General features: G+C 43.9%; 1 pseudogene; it reads right to left on the bottom strand.

Annotated features, from left to right (window-relative positions):
* Positions 1–12167, bottom strand: part of LOC114284528 (uncharacterized) — a 28549-nt pseudogene that overhangs the window by 9621 nt on the left and 6761 nt on the right.

The following is a 12167-nucleotide window of genomic DNA, read 5'->3' as shown; positions in this document are numbered from 1 at the left end:
TCCGCGATCGTGATCAAAGCTGTGGATGATGCTTTCCCCACTCCGATCAAAGGCAGTTCAAGCCAGGTAGAAAATCGGGATGGGCCCCGTCATGCCCAGACAATTCCTGTAGTTCCTAACCCTGCGCCGGGAAAGGTTCAAAAGGCCAAGGCAGCGCCAGCCGATCCTTTTGCTAGCGCATCTGGCAAGAATCCTCAAACTTCAAAGTACCTGCCCCGAGGGCGCAGGGTCTTTCACGACCTCCACATGCCTTTGTCTAGGGCATTGCTAATATTGGCGAAGAATGGGCATCTTAAGCCTTTGGAGCCCCGGCCACTCTTGAAGAATCTCCCTCCCACGCATGATGCTACCTTGTACTGCGCGTACCACCAACAATCCGGTCACAGTACCGATGGATGTTCCCGCCTTTGTCATGAAGTGCAGGATTTGATCGATAACAAGGTTATCCTCCCACCCACCTCAGCCAAGTCAGTTACCACCCAGTTGTTGGATTTCGAGGGCTCAGATACTGCGAGTATGTGAAGTGGACCGCCTGCGGGCAACATTTGGTATATTTTGGATGAAGCGTCTGGCACGCATTTTTGAGCATCGGTGAAACCGAGTTTTGTAAATCCTGACTTGGGTGTCGAGTCAGTCTTTTGTTTTGAGTCTGTCTCTTTGTTTTGAGTCAGTCTTTTTGTTTAAGGGTCTGTCTGGTTGTATCGAGTCAGTCCCCGTTGTATATAATACCAGGTGATTCTGGGGTTGTTGTCCCGAACACCGTTTTGTTTTGTAATTATCTGTTTTTGTTTTGAGTCTATTTCTGTCGAGGGGCCAGTTGCACCAACAAAGCCGAATGAAACAACTGTTGCTATCTCAAACTTCATGCTTGCTTTCAGCATAAGGGCCAGAGAATTTGATCGGGCTGACAGTACATCTTGCCTGCTCCCCTGAGCGCCAAACTCATTGCGTTAACCTAAGTTTTCCAAAAAACAAACCTTTTTGAACACTGCGGTGATGAAAACGAAGAGGAAGGAATTCCTCGGGTTTTGCAAGATTTTTGATCATTTTGAGAGAAAGAGAGGCGTGCTAAGCCTTTTAATGAGTGAGATCATGCTTGTCGGCGTGAGTACTGAGAAGGATCCTGGCCTGATCCAGATTGGTTCCACACTATCTTCGGCGCGAGCGATTTGTCGCTTTCTTAAAAACTTTCAAAAGCAAATGTTTTACGCGGCCCTGTGAAGACTTGTGTGGAATCCCTCTTGAGGTCGCGCAGCCTAGGATCGCTCTCAGCCTCAAGATTCAACCCGTTTGTTTTCCGACTTTGAACCCGTTCAGAACGTTCAGAAAGTTCAACGGACAAACGCCATGAAAGGTCTGTATGGCCAGTTTCGAAACAGCCCTCGAGCAAGAGGCACCAAAGCCGAATCGGAAGGAGTAGATCTCGCCAGAAGAAGCTTGTGGAGTAACCGGGATGGATTCTCCGCAAATCAGTGCAATAGCCGTTCTCCTAGACACAGAGAGGCTTCAACTTCAAAAACCCATTTGGCATGGACTTGCTACACTTTTTACCCTTTGAGAGGCTCGCTGGGCCGAAAACCCGGAAGGGCGACCCAGGCAAAAGTTAGAACAAGAGAAAAATACAGAAAAGCAAAAAATAGCAAAAAAGCAAAAATACAAAAAATGCAAAAAAGAAAAGAAAGAAGAAAAAGAAATGAAAAAGAAGAAATAGAAAATGAAAAGAAGCTCGCAAGGTCGAAAACCCGCATTAGGCGCCTTGGCAAAAATGAGAGCCAAACAAAGTGAAGGTTAAAATACCCGAGTGTACCTTAACCGGAACTACGTGAGGCTTGATTCCCATGTTTGGGATACGTAGGCAACTTCATCGTGAAGTCCAGCCCCCAACGCTTTCATAGCGTCTCAGTCCATGCAATGGTTTCGATTTCATCCCAAAAGTCCAGTGGCCGGCACCCTTCAAGGTGATTGTGTCCATATATGTGTTGTGACCGTCTTCGTCATCTCTGTGTCTAAGAGCTCGACCACCGCCAATGAAGACTGTCTGCAGACTGCTGCGGCACCATCCCAAACAAGGGGCAACATTCCGTTGCCACGAGCCGTCATGAGACGCCATTCAAACCAGGGGCAACTTTCCGTTGCCTCCCACTCCCTTCAAACCAGGGGCAATTTTTCATTGCCTCCGATCCGAGGTTGCGCATCTCAAAGAGTAAGTTCCGCGCTTGTTAAGCATCGGCCGTTTGCAAAAATAGTTTTTGAAAATTTTTACTGAGGCTGACTATTTTCTCGAAAACTATTTCATTTTCCAAAACTGGACCATTGTCTTGGACCCAAAAAGGAAAATTTTCAGTGCTTGCAACTTGACTTGCATGCTTTTCAAATCAAAAATCGAACAAGTACGTTAATCCAACGCTCATTTTGATCAAAATTGTTTTAGTAGAAAGCAAAAACAAAGAATGGTTAAAATGATGAACTAGGGGCACAGTTGAGCCAGGCGTTCTGTCTCTCCCCCGTCATCGACGTACTTTCCAGAAGAGCGCTCTACCCGTCAAAAGAAATAGCCGTGAGCTAACGGTGTTGAGCATGAACCCACACCTTTCTATTTATCCATCAATCACTCCGGGGAGGGATGAAAAATGAGAGAATGAAGAATAGAGAGGTGTAAGTTGAGAGAAAAGTGAGGAAAAGGGTTTTTGAGAAAAAAATTCGAGCTCGAGAGCCGAGTGATGTGAGAATCACAAATCAGACAGGGTGGGAAACAGTGCCTAGAGAAACTAGCTCCTCGTGATCTGAGGTCCCCCGTCTTCATTAACGCGTCTGTGTGTCGTGTCTTTTGTTTTGTATATCTCAACCTTTGTTTTAGGTCTTTTCCGAGCGTGTCTCGTTGTGTTTAGGTCGTGTACCTATATTTGAGTCCTCCCCGCTGTGTTCAGTTGTAGGCTCGATATCCCGTTTTGAAAAACCCTCATTCGATTTCAAAAATCATTTACACTCGGAATGCTGTGCCATTCTCTACATTTGAACGTGTTTCGACTCCAACCGGTTCCATCTTTGAGGTCCGTCCTGTTAGATTGGGCCGTTTGTTCAGAATTTGCTGTGTGCAGAATGAATCGAATGCTGTGTTATGGGCTGTATGCAGATTAATCCCCAACAGAGTAAGGGCTGTATCCGAGAATCAGGCAGTGGATTGCTTAGGGTTATTTTGCTGTTGGCTGTTTAGTTATCTGATTATTACAAGTGCAAGTGTTCAATTTTCAGATAACCAATCAATTTCATTTACATTGAGGTGTAACATGGTGGAATGCGATGCAATTCATAAGATATGTAAATGTAACACTTTTTAAGCAAAAATCTGTTCATTTCATAATCTTTCAAGTACAAAGTTTTGAAGAAAACAAAAATCTGTCTGCGGCAGTACAAGGTAATCTAACTACCAACAAAAGGAAAAGTACAAAGAAGAAAAGATAGCAAAAATCTGCATCCATGTCAAGCAACTCCGAAGGGCCGTCAGTCTGTCCTGGTCCTCTTCCTGGACGAGGGTCCAGGAGCATCATCAGCGTCGTCATCGGAGCCCGAGCTAGAACCGCCTCCGGTCTCCTCCTCTGATGACTCTGACTCCGCCTCTGCCTCTGCCTCTGACTCCTCGTCATCATCATCATCATCCGGGACTGGAGTTCGCGAGCTACTCCCGACATGAGTACGCCCTCCCCTAGTACGGGGAAATATCCGGCCCTCCTCATCTCTCCCCCGGGCAGGGACAGAAGGCCCAGCTGGAGCACCTCCTGCCATGGGAATCTGGAAAGGAGGCTGAAAAAGTACACAAAAGGGAAATGCATCAGTATACTGTAGACAGTTTATCAGTGCAGAATACAGTGTATGAGTACAGTGTGAGAATGCCGTGAGCAGTCTATCAGTGCAGAATGCAATGCCGAGTATAGTGTATGAATGCCGTGAGCAGTTTAACAGTGCAGAATGCAGTATATGAGTACAGTATGAGAATGCCGTGAGCAGTTTATCAGTACAGAGTACGGTGCAGAATGCAGTGTATGCAGTGTGTCAGATACTGTGAGATCAGTGTATCAGGTGTTGTGCCGTGCATCAGACTAGGTGAAGCAATGTATGAATGGTTTGAGGCCAGTGTCAGAATGACATACCGGTATGCTGTAGAGGGCTAGGAGGTCAAATGTCCGAAACGCGAAGAAAATCGCGAATCCGACGACGAAACGGGCGTAGAACGCGAAGAAACGGAGAAACGGGGGAGGGAAAACGCTCTAGAGAGAGAGTGTGAAGGATTTCGGCGGTAGGGAAGTGAGGCACTAGGGTTTGGAACCCTATTTTATAACACCCGTGGTGAATTGTCAAAACTGCCCCGATTCAGCAACTGTTTGCCGGTCGGCAATGTTTTGTGCCGGCCGGCACTTTTTTGTGCCGATGGAATTATTCTTCAGCCGGTGGACAGCCGGTGGCCTCCCCTCCCGGCCGGTGGTGTTCCCACAGCCTTGTTTAGGCCATGTGAGAAGTTTTTGGTCTTCATAGCTAAAGAAAGTGCAAGAAAGAGCATCTCCGTTGGTCAACCGGCCTCCGTTTTGACTTCGGACTGCATCTGCCGTGCGTAGCACTTCAACCCATGCAAGGTGTATCCTTTTCGTATCCTTTTGGCTTTTGCAAGATCCAAAAGTTGCCCCATGTGTATCGCATATCAGTTGCACTGTTTTGTACATTTCAAACCATTGCACTGTTTTGTGCATTTCAAATCGTCGCACTGTTTTGTGCATTTCAAACCGTCGCACTGTTTTGTGCATTTCAAATCGTCGCACTGTTTTGTGCATTTCAAACCATCGCACTGTTTTGTGCATTTCAAATCGTCGCACTGTTTTGTGCATTTCAAACCGTCGCACTGTTTTGTGCATTTCAAACCGTCGCACTGTTTTGTGCATTTCAAACCGTCACGCTGTTTTGCGCATTGCATTCTGTTGCGCGGTTTTGCGCATCTCATTACATTACCTGTGTAGACCGCATGTTTGTAATCATTTCTTTACTTGCGCAGACCGCATGTTAATTACATTACCTGCGTAGACCGCATGTTTGTAATCATTTCATTACCTGCGTAGACCGCATGTATTGCTTGCGTAGACCGCATAATTGTTCAATTTCTTTCCTTGCGTAGATCGCATTATTATTTTCATTACCTGCGTAGACCGCATGTATTGCTTGCGTAGACCGCATAATTGTTCAATTTCTTTCCTTGCGTAGACCGCATTATTATTTTCATTACCTGCGTAGACCGCATGTATTGCTTGCGTAGACCGCATAATTGTTCAATTTCTTTCCTTGCGTAGACCGCATTATTATTTTCATTACCTGGGTAGACCGCATGTATTGCTTGCGTAGACCGCATAATTGTTCAATTTCTTTCCTTGCGTAGACCGCATTATTATTTTCATTACCTGCGTAGACCGCATGTGTTGATTGCGTAGACCGCATTATTTCTTTACCTGCGTAGACCGCATGTTTGTAATCATTTCATTACCTGCGTAGACCGCATGTTTTGATTGCGTAGACCGCATCTTAATTTCATTACCTGCGTAGACCGCATGTTTTGATTGCGTAGACCGCATCTTAATTTCATTACCTACGTAGACCGCATGTTTTGATTGCGTAGACCGCATCTTAATTTCATTACCTGCGTAGACCGCATGTTTTGATTGCGTAGACCGCATACTTCTTAATTTCATTACCTGCGTAGACCGCATGTTTTGATTGCGTAGACCGCATTATTTCTTTACCTGCGTAGACCGCATGTTCATTACATTACCTGCGTAGACCGCATGTTTGTAATCATTTCTTTACCTGCGTAGACCGCATGTTTTGATTGCGTAGACCGCATCTTAATTTCATTACCTGCGTAGACCGCATGTTTTGATTGCGTAGACCGCATACTTCTTAATTTCATTACCTGCGTAGACTGCATGTTTGTAATCATTTCTTTACTTGCGTAGACCGCATGTTCATTACATTACCTGCGTAGACCGCATGTTTGTAATCATTTCTTTACCTGCGTAGACCGCATGTTTTGATTGCGTAGACCGCATACTTCTTAATTTCATTACCTGCGTAGACCGCATGCTTTGATTGCGTAGACCGCATCTTAATTTCATTACCTGCGTAGACCGCATGTCTTGATTGCGTGGACCGCATCTTGATTAACTTCATTACCTGCGTAGACCGCATGCTTTGATTGCGTAGACCGCACCTTAATTTCATTACCTGCGTAGACCGCATGTTTTGATTGCGTAGACCGCTTACTTCTTAATTTCATTACCTGCGTAGACCGCATGTCTTGATTGCGTGGACCGCATCTTGATTAACTTCATTACCTGCGTGGACCGCATGTTTTGATTGCGTAGACCGCATGATTATTTTAATTTCATCACCTGCGTAGACCGCATGTGTTGATTGCGTAGACCGCATTCTCGTTAATTTCATTGCTTGCGTAGACCGCATGCTTATGATCAATTTCATTACCAGCGTAGACCGCATGCTTCACTTACATGTTCGTATTTCCACAACATTGTTATACTCCCTACTTGCTTTGCGTTGTCACGCGTTTCGAGTAAACTACTTTGCATATTGCTAACGATATTGTACCTGTTAAGTTTGTTTTCTTTTCAGGCACGATATTGTATGTACGGTTCATTTGAGGCTGGTGCAACCAGACGAGCCGCACAGGTATTGTATCCTCCGAGTGAGACGTATTGAGAATTGCATAATTCTCTTACATCCTTTCTGCATTGTAGTGTAGTTTGGTGTATGCCAGCTTAAAACTGTCGCATGTATGCTTCGTTACAGCTTTCTTTGCATGATCATAAGTTATGTTCGGCTCTCTGCATTGTCTTGCATTTTGCCCCTGCCTTCGGGCGCATATCTTGTTTGTCTTGCATGTTTGTCTAAGTCTTCGGCCTTGTCAAAAATGGGTCGTCTCTGGGCTTTGACATTCACTCCCGTCATTGTTATGACTTTCGAGTTCTGTCAAAGAGGGGCAACTGTAGACACCCCATTTTTGACCGTCCTCAAGACTTGGACGTCACCGTTCGAACACTCGGTGATCATCCATGAATGTGTTCGTTTGGAGTTCCCGGAGGTCTCGGCTCGCGCGCCCTGCCTCAGGATCTCCGAACTTGACCGTTTAGTGTCTGGTTTTGCACCGAACACTCGTGTTTTGCCTTTGGAAGGGCAGGGAATGCCTTATGAGGCATCCCCACACACCACCGGCAATGGCTAGAGGCCACCGGCTGGTCTTTTGCTGCCATCGGCACTTTTGTTTGCCGGTCGGCACATTTTATTGCCGGTCGGCATAGTTTGTTGCCGGTCGGCACTGTTTTTTGTCGAAGTGACATTTTTGGGCAGCCGACCACTGTTCATCCACTTTATGGAGATATTTTGTGCCAGCTGTGATAGCTGGCACCAACTCTTCCCCCCTCCATACACGTGTATGGAGGGATCTCCCTCTAGCCAAGCTTGTTGTATAAGCTTTGCAAGAGGGAGTCCTTTAAGAGAGGGGCTTTCCTCTTGGATCTAGGTTAGACTTTTGGAACCAAAAACCAGAGCTTTGAGATATAGATACATATTATCTCTATATCTCCCTCTCTCCCCTCCTTTGTGTGTGTTTCCTTGGCCTAAAGGTGGTTTTTACCTTACTTTTGCACCATTAAACACACTATTACACCTTATTCCGAGATTGAGGAACTTGGGGGGTTGTTTCTTGAGTTTTTGGACTGGTTTTGATCAAAAGAAGAGGGCTAGACCATTTGTTCTTCAAGGGTTCTTCAAGGGTGAGCATCTTGCTTTTTATTCCCCAAACTTGCAATAGTTTTCTACCTATCTTGCTTGCTGTTTTAGCTCTTGTGTATAACATGAAAAAGGCTTATATTTTCATGCTTTAGAACTTTCATTAAGGTCATTTTGTGGTTTGAGTGTAAACTCACTCTATTAGGCCTTGTTTGGTCACTTTTGTTGCCTCTTTGGTTAAGCTTTGGTCATCCTTGTATTTTGATCTCTTCACCACTGAAAATCAGTATATTTTTAGTGTTAAAAAAGTCGGTTTGAAGTCTTGCATAGGGGAGGGACACCCCTCTCCCTTTATGGTCTTGTTTCCTTGAGTTGTGGCCCAAAAGGGTGACATGCGTGCTTGCTTGGTTTTTGCTTCATTTCAGAACTTTTTGGGTGTTTTTTAGGTCATGTGGGATCTCTCTTTTTGGCCGGATTTGTGCCTCCTTGTATGCTTGTAATACTTGCTTTGTATTGCTCCATTTTGCTTAGAAGTGTATCTCATGATTAGGCCATGATTCTTGTGTGTGTTGGCTTAGTTCCATGAAGCTTTTGGGATTGTTTTTCCATGCTTAAGGTCTGTTGGTTATCCATTTGGTCATGCTTGGCATGTTTGTCATAGGTACTATGTATTTTGGCTTGAAAGCTTTGAGCATTTTGACCTCTAGCATGCATGGTTGTGATTACCCTCATGATTTAACATCATCTAGGACCACATTTTAGTCCAAGAATCATGTTTGTATGTGTGCATGCATGACCTCTTTTGTGCCTTAAGGGTGTACCCTCTTATGCCTAGGAATGAGCCTTAGTGCATATGCCTCTTGGGAGTCACTTTAGCTGCCATATTAGGAAGGTTTGGAGTCCTATCTTGGTCTGCAAATCTCTGTTTCTACTTGTTTTAATCATGCCATGAGAGGTCGTGTTGGTGGGGATAAGTTGTCTCCTTTTTTGTGCCTTAATCTTGGGACCATAACTTTGCTTTTTAACATGAGTTGTTGCCTATCATTTTGAGCATTTTTTGGTGCTGTTTTGGGGTGGACTAAGGTCTGTCCCTTTATGGTTTAAGGCCCCCATTGCATGCTTGCTTCATGTTTGTTGTATGGTTGTTCCATTAAGCCTCGTAGCATGTGAATCCCATTCCCAAATTGGTCCATATTTGCATCATATTTGCATCTTGTATGCTTGGCATTATACATTTGTCATGTTAGTTGCATAATGCTTGTTGTGCTTTGCATCTTGGTATCATGTTGCATTTTGAGCCTTGTGAGCATGACATGCATTGCATTCACTTGGTTTGGGGTGTCAAACCAAGTGTGGGAATCAAGGAACATTCATACTTCAAGTGATGTAATGTGCCTCGATTCCCGGTCACCGAGGCCTTTGACTTCAACTTGATAAGGTTTCGGATCCCATTTTGTTTGTTGCATGCATCTTTACATCAAATGGCAAATTTGATTCTTTGAGCCACCATGCACCATTGATGGCTCGAGGATCGAAGGTCATGCTTCTTTGAGTTCAAAGCATGATAGGAAGCATGACCATGCCCACATGTACCTGAAAACCCCATGCCATGCACTGTCTGTTCCCTGTTTGCTGTCAATTTGTCTTCTGCAAGAAGTTTCCGCCGACCGGCAGAATTTGGTGCCGACCGGCAATCTATGGAGTGCCGATGAATCCAACAAATGCCGGTGGAAATTATGAAGTGCCGGTGGGAATTCTGTCTGGCCGGTGGTGCTCTGCAGCATGTAAGGAACCTGCTCCAAGACTTGGGCAATTTTCAGAGAGACAAGGCAGTACAAACAAAGGTGGCAGGAGTATGGTACGGGTTTTTCGGGCGAGTCAAGTTCCGAGCATGCATCATCTGCACATCCCGAGGCAGTGGCTGCGGCCACCCTCTTCTTTCTTTTGCATCTTTTCTTTTAATTAATTAGAATTTTTGTAATATTTTATTTGTTTATTATTTTGGGACTGTAATATTCATTTGGACCCTCTGAGTGAGGGTAAATATGTAATAAGTGTGGGTGAGTGTGTGTATGTCTTCCAATCCCCATTTCTTTCTTCCCTTTTATTTACCTGCTTATGGTGGTAGATTAGGGCATTTTTTGAAATTAGCATACCTTATGCTATGCATGCGTGCATCCATGCATTTGTATTACATGCATTAGGCTCGGTACATCACGCTAACTGCATTTGTACTTCAAAATTCTAAACCGAATATGTGATAATTGTGCATTTTCACATGCCATGTTTAGGTCTAGCCGAGCCTGCCTAGATTGCATTTTGCATGTGATGCATTAGTCATTTTTAACATGAACTAGGACACGCATGTTTGCTAACTAGTTTACTGTTTTGGCACGGAGTACGATATAAGTATTTATGCTTTAGCATCCCGCATGCGTGTGAGTGTTACCATGACGGTATGCCTGCCATGCGGCTAAGTGCTTATGTGTTAAACTGCTTTGAATGCCTGTGGGTGGAGGTTGGATTGTTTGAGTTGGAAAAACTCGTTGAAATCCGCATTTTTAGCCTACTTGCGAGTAGCAAATTCAAAACATTTTCCAAAACAAACGGATATGCAATGCTTACTTCCAAATTAGGCAATCTAGTCTATACTTGTTTGCTGCGCGCATAACATAGTAATTCTAGGCTAATAATTGGTTTAAGAACACGTAACGTTTTCAAAATTGGATATCACGGTTAATAGAGGCCGGTCTTCGGACCGGGCGAAAGGGGGTGCTCATAGCTGACCTTCCCCGATCGTACCCAAGCTCCCGAGCCGAGACAACTCCGGTGATGACGGACATGTGGCCTTCGGCACCGAGTCAGGGTTTCCTAAATTTCCCCATTTTTTTAAAAAAAAAAATATTTAGGTGGCGACTCTGTATCTGGCAAAGCAGTCCATGTTTGGCACTACTTTTTCAAAATCTGTTTCTCAAAACGATTTGCCAGATTTGGACTCTTTGGTTCAGATTAAGAACCATGACACAAATCGAGTCCGAACTGTAGCGTGAGGCCCTCACCGGGGCGCGTCTACAGCTATCAGTCTTGGGATTTCCCCGGTGAATTGGTTGTTTCCAAGGTTCCAATTCACGAGCCTTTCGCATGAAGCGATACTTTGTGGGATTTTGCCAGAGAAATGATTGCTCGAAAGATCAAGAACAGAAGGCGATGGGCAGTCCTAGAATTGGTCGGGAATATTGCCTCCTAAGTTGTTATTCAAAGCAATGAAGTTTTGAAGACTAGGAATGGAAAGAATGTTTGAAGGAAGAGATGATTCGAGGCGGTTCCATGAGACATCTACAAAAGAAAGCGACAAAGATAAAGCGAAATCATCTGGAATTGTACTGGTGAGATTGTTATTCGCCAATTCCAACCTCTGGAGTTTGGGAAGATTTGCAAAACCGGTTGGAATTGTCCCGGAAATCAAATTATTTTGAACACTAACCCGGACAAGTGAAGAACAAGTCAAAAAGCCTCATGGGATTGGAGCCGAAAATGAATCGTTGAAAAGAATGAGTTTAGTAAGATTACCGGAATCACACAACCCAGCTGGAATATCACATGAAAGTGAATTAGAAGACACATCTAGCCACTGCAATGGGGCGTTCTGGCCAAGATTCGCAGGTAAAGGACCTGCCAAAGAGTTTTGCCATAGCTCAAGTACCGATAACTTTGTTAACTCACCAACAAGGTTTTAAAAAGTAGCCACAACCGTTACGTAACGCCGTTACGTAACGGTTGTAGTGGTTGCCTCCACCCATTACGGCCGCTTTTGCAGTGTGATTGAGATTCATAGGTGTGTCAACCGTAGAGGCTGCCGTAGCGGTCGTAACGGTGCCGTAACAGCCTGTTACGTACCGTTACGCAACGGTTCCGAACTGCTTCTTTCGAAAAAATACATTAAAAAAAAGTTGAAGGGAAAAGAGGGATAAAGAGAAGAGAGAAGATAAAGAGAGAAGATGGAGGAGCAAGAGATAGAGAGAGAAAGAGGGAAGATGAAGAACGTGTTATTGATTTGTTGAAGCTGTAAGACCTATACTATTCTATTCAGCTGCTATCACTCAACCATTTTGTTTGTGTGTATCTATCTATATATTGTTTGAAAATAATAATAATAATAATAATAATAATAATAATAATAATAATAATAATAATAACAATAATAAGTGTGGTCATTATCTATTTGGCTTGGTTAAAAAAAAAAATATATATATATATATATATATTTAGGCTCTTATTTATTCTCTTACTTTTGTCATTATTTATCTTATATATAATAGTTAGTGATTGATTTTTTGTGAAATATAAAGTCATTAATTATTAAAATTAAATGTAAAAAACTCAGT

The sequence above is a fragment of the Camellia sinensis genome, chromosome 13, assembly GCF_055761805.1.
Source record: "Camellia sinensis isolate YWXY chromosome 13, ASM5576180v1, whole genome shotgun sequence".
NCBI lineage: Eukaryota > Viridiplantae > Streptophyta > Magnoliopsida > Ericales > Theaceae > Camellia > Camellia sinensis.
The sequence above is the reverse complement of the archived record's forward strand: the minus strand, read 5'-3'. Positions and strand labels throughout refer to the sequence as shown.